Below are 5,150 nucleotides of genomic sequence, written 5' to 3'. Positions count from 1 at the left end.
CATTTTAGTGACTAGTTTCATACTTCAACAACAGGCTCAGGATGGAGTAACCATGGACCATGGCATCACTTCAGTTGTAGCATCAAAGATTTATGCACAGGAGCTAGCTGCTCCTCCACCAATCTACCTAAATTGCACCATCAAGTGTACCAATAGTAAAGAATTGCAGCAGTTCCCAGTTCAAAGGGAAGACACACTAGCACCTGATCAAGGCAACTAGGAATGGAAAATAAATGTGATCTTGCCAATAAAACAAATAATCAATAGTCTCTAATGGCATGTTCACAGTGAGTCACAGGATTTATTGTTTTGTACCAATAGTTTATGTGTACAGGAGATATAGATAAACGGATGCGACTCGGGATGTGACGAGGCTTCTTGTTTACCGGCCTCGACACGCCTCGCGAGATCTAAAGTGTGCTCCCAGGTCTCTCTCTTCCTGCAATCCCCTTTAGAATTGTTCCCTTTATTTGACATTGCTATCCTCATTCTACCTACCAAAACGTATCACTTCACACATTGTGGGTGCGATCGAAAGACCATGTTGCGCCTGAAAGGCAGTGCGCTGCGGCGCAATATAGCCGATAGAAGCCGGGAGACCCCACTCCCGGAATCTACCTGGCTCACAGCGCCTCACGAGATCTAACGCGATCTCGCGAAACATTGCAATTTGAATCCCGCCCATTGTGGCTGGGGTCGGTTTTTGGCAAATCTGCATATTAGAGCAAGACAGCTAGTCTCACTTTAATATGCAGTTTCCTGATCTATCCCCTTCGCCTCGGAGATCTCGGGTGAGCGCCGTCCAGTACTGGTCTCCACAAATGGGGACCATACGGAATGGCATTAGTCAGGGTCTCCCAGGGAATCAGGGGCTCCCAGGTGCTTGCCTTTTGGGCAGGGTGGCACCCTGGCAGAGCTATTTGGGTGCCAGTCTGGCATTGCCAAGGTGCCCATGTTACACTGCCAGCTGGCAGGGGTACTGCCAGGCTGGCACTGCCAATGTGCCAAGCTTCATTTTTCACACGGCGGCGATTGGGCCAGGGGTGCCCTGCACGGGTCTTTCGGGGAGGTGGGGTGAAGGGATCAGGGACCCCCTCAGTGAGTTGGGACTGGGGGAGGAGGCGGGTCGTAGGTTGTGTTGGGGACTCTAGAGATCAGGACATCTTTTAAAAATGGCGTCCCAATCTCTCGCTACTCCGAGGAGTTCCAGCGAATGGAATTCCTCAGTGCAAAATGGGGCTATGTTCGCCTCAGCTGTGAGTTCCCACTGAGGACCCCGATCTAACTTAGGGCGTGTTAAATATCATTAAATCTCAACACTGCGAGCGCCAGTAAACACATGGCTAAATGTGCTCACTATGGGACTTGTTCCCATTTAATTAAATCACGCCCTGTGACAAATTTCACCTGCTGCATGTCTGCCCATTCCACCAGCCTGTCCTTGAGAAGTTGATCACTATCCTGTCCACTGTTCACAATACTTCCAAGGTTTGTGTCCTCTGCAATTTTTTTAATTGTGCCCTGCAGACCCAAATCTACATCATAAGTACATATCAAGAAAAGCAACGGCATCAGTACCAACTCCTGGTGACTCCACTCTGTACCTGAAAAACAATCATTCTCTGTTTCCTGTCACACGGCTAACTCTGTTCCATGCTGCCACTGTCCCTTTTATTCCATGGGCTTCAGGTTTTCTGGCAAGTTAATTATACAGCATTTAATCAAACACCTTCTGGAGGTCTATATACACCACACCTAGATCAGCAGGATCACTTAAAGCTTTAGGGAAAGGTCATCTATGCTCTTTTCTAAGTCCCCCAGTTATGGGTCCCATTTCTCAGGGTAATGAGCCAAGGCACCCAACTGACTCAGTGAATTTTCTGTGGCGATGGGGGACAAGCTGGAACTAGAGGGACATGCTTACCTACGAGCAATGCAGGATCCTTTGGAAAAGGACTTGTATTTCCTTTAAGTACTCATGAGGAAGGCAATGGGAAAACCATTGAGTGTTCTTTACCCTATGCCTATTGCTTAGTGCTCATTGAAACTGAAAATAGGATATTTTTACAAACAACTGAAAAGGAAAGCACAAGACCACAAGGCATGTAGAAATGAGGAGAGGACCTGCCCTTGGGAAGATCATTGCTACATCCAGCACATCAACTGCAATGCCATCATAAATGATCTCTTACCTCATTAAAAACTCAACTGAGTTAGTTAAACATAATTTGCCTAATCCATGCTAGCTTTCCCTCATTAATCCACTCTTTTCCAAATGACTGGCAGTTTTGTCCTGGATAATTGTTTCTAAAATCTTTCGAGCACCGAGGTTCAATTGATGGCCTTTAAATATGGGATTTAACCGTATACTTTTTTGAATAAGGGTGAAACATTTGCAATTCTCCAGTTCTCTTGCACCATAATTGTACCAAAGGAGGATTACAAGATTATGGCCAATACGTTTGTATTTCCTACCCTTCCTTCCTTCCTACCAGAGCAGGCTAAGGACTTGAAATTCAAGGACATGTAACTCACCTCCTGGCTCCCCAAAACCTGTCCACCACCTAAAAGGCACAAGTCTGGACTGTGACGGAATACTCTTCATTTTGCCTGGACAAGTGCAGCTCCAACAGCACTTGAGTAGTTTGACATCAAGAACACAGTAGCTGACCTGATCAGCACATCATCTGCCAACTTAAACAACCAATCCTTCCCCTACCAGTGCATTCTTGTAGCAGGGTACACCATCCACAAGATGCACTGCAGCAACTCGCCAACCCTTCTTCAGGAGCTTTTTTACAAACATCTGACCCCTATCACAAAGAAGAACAAGGGCAGCAGTCAGATGGAAACACCACGACTTGCAAATTTTCCTCTAACCCGACTTGGAACTGTCATAAAAGCAAATTACTACAGATGCTGGAATCTGAAACCAAAGAGAAAATGCTGGAAAACCTCAGCAGGTTTGGCAGCTTTGTCAAAGGGTCATCTGGACGCGAAACATTTTCTCTCTTCTCTCCCTACAGATGCTGCCAGACCTGCTGAGATTTTCCAGCATTTTCTCTTTGGTTGGAACTGTTATCATTGCTTTCTCGCCGTCACTGTGTCAAAAACCTGGAAATCCCTTCCCAACAGCATTCAGAGTGTACCTACACCACATGGATTGTTGTCGTTCAAGAAAGCAACTTACCACAACATTCCCAAGGGCAATTAGAGATGGGCAACAATTGCTAGCCTTGCCAGCAACACTTGCACCCCATGAAATGAAAAAAGAAACTTTCTCCTGATTTCCTTTTTTCCAGGAATGTTTTGTACCCAGGAACCTGGTCGCTTGTTATCGCCACATCTTTTGTTATTCTTTTATAGGATGTGGGCATCACTCACAACGACAGCATTTTTTGCCCATCCTTAATAGCTCATGATATTCGCATGCAGTTACTGGCCCTGTAAATCCTGCATATATTGCAGTGCAGCTCTCCACTGAAGAGTACCTCGTTTCAATGCCTCATCCAACAGATGGCACCAACAGTGCACCGCTCCCTCAGTGTTGCAGTGGAACGTCAATCTAAATTTTGTACTCCAGTTTCTGAGTACAGTCCTGGGCATTTGGTAGGGCTGCAGAATGGCCTCTGGATTCAACAGAACTGGGGTCAGTACACTAGAGGAGGCTGACTGTTGTTTTGGGGCATGGGGAGCGAGGTCCTTTGATTTAGTGTCACTGTGCAAGGGAAACTGTGTTTTGGCACATCTTAAGGTTACATCTCAAATGCTGTTGAGTGGTGCATGGGTCCCTGCCATCTGTTAGCAGTGAGCCGATTGGGAGTGTATGGGCCTGACATTGGTGATTGGAGTCAGGGAGACTAATCCTGTTCAAGCAGCACTGGTTTGTGGCTTTTAAAGGATCTCTGTAAATAATGTGCTCTGACTGTTTCTACGACATGTGTTTCTGTGTTGGTCTCACAGCTAACAGAAAATGTAAATGTTCTAATTACTATCACCACAGTACAGGTGGTAATTTTAAAATTAAATTAGGTTGCATTTTTTTCCACACAAAAAAAAGAGGAGCTTCATTCAGCTGTTAATTATTAGAATGTTTACATTGTTATTAATGAGAATGGGAGATACTGGAGGTAAGTAGAGCTTCAGATTTCTACTTTTAAAAATAGTGATTTCAATCACAGACAAAAAAACCATACATATTACATTTAATGAATGTAACATTTGCACTCCAGTTTTTCATCAAATGATTTTGAGAAAGTTTTGAATAGAATTTCTCAACATTGATTAATACACCTTGATTCATATCTTCAGAGGACATCATCGACATTCAGCTCAAAGCTACATCTGAGGCCAAAGAGATTTGAGTCCAAGCCTAGGATTTTGAGAATGGCTCTAATACTCAAACATGAACTCTTAAACCCTTCTTGAACATTGGAGATTTTTGACTGCGGAGAAACAATTGGCAGAGAAAACTAAATTCAGAAAGTATTTTGAGGAATTTGGTGGTCTGATAATACATCATCTCATAATTGCACAGTAACTATAAAATAGCAGCTATTGTAAAGAGATGGACGGGAATAATTACACCGTAGATTTTGAAAATACTTAGTACAGCAGCACCTACTGAAGTCAGGGTTAGCACTTAGAAGATGTTTTCAATGAAACATGGGCCCCATGTACAATTTCTTCATACATTCATGGGCTGTGGGCAAAGTTGGCAATTGCAGCATTTATTGCTCATCTGCATACAACGGAGTAACTTGCAAGGCCATTTCACGGAGCAGTATTATTTAATATGTAACACACAAATAGAATGTTCACTTTTCACTAACTTTTTCTGACCATGGTTGTCAGATAAAAGTGAACAGAATATTTTGTTTTGAGATTAAAGTTTTCTTTTTTTGAAACTCAGAAATCAAAGAGAAGGGCCAAAGCTTGCAGTGTGGAGCACAAAGGTTAATACGACCGAGTAAATGAGAAAGTGATGATTCCAGAGAAAGGAAGAGAGATAAAGGGTGAAAGTCCCCAGCCCTTCGTCGACCCCTGCTGTGGGTTTCCCGACGGCAACACAGGCGCGTATTACATATCACCATCCGGACAGGAAGATATTGCCGGCAACCGATGACGGGACACTTCTGCCACAGGAAAAC

The 5,150-nt window shown here is 44.1% G+C and overlaps 1 protein-coding gene across 7 annotated transcripts in view; it reads right to left on the bottom strand.

The window, feature by feature from the left end:
• Nucleotides 1-5,150, bottom strand: part of inpp4b (inositol polyphosphate-4-phosphatase type II B) — a 1,043,608-nt gene that overhangs the window by 309,150 nt on the left and 729,308 nt on the right. The window lies entirely within an intron of this gene.

This window comes from Scyliorhinus canicula, chromosome 3 (genome assembly GCF_902713615.1).
Source record: "Scyliorhinus canicula chromosome 3, sScyCan1.1, whole genome shotgun sequence".
Lineage (NCBI taxonomy): Eukaryota > Metazoa > Chordata > Chondrichthyes > Carcharhiniformes > Scyliorhinidae > Scyliorhinus > Scyliorhinus canicula.
The sequence above is the reverse complement of the archived record's forward strand: the minus strand, read 5'-3'. Positions and strand labels throughout refer to the sequence as shown.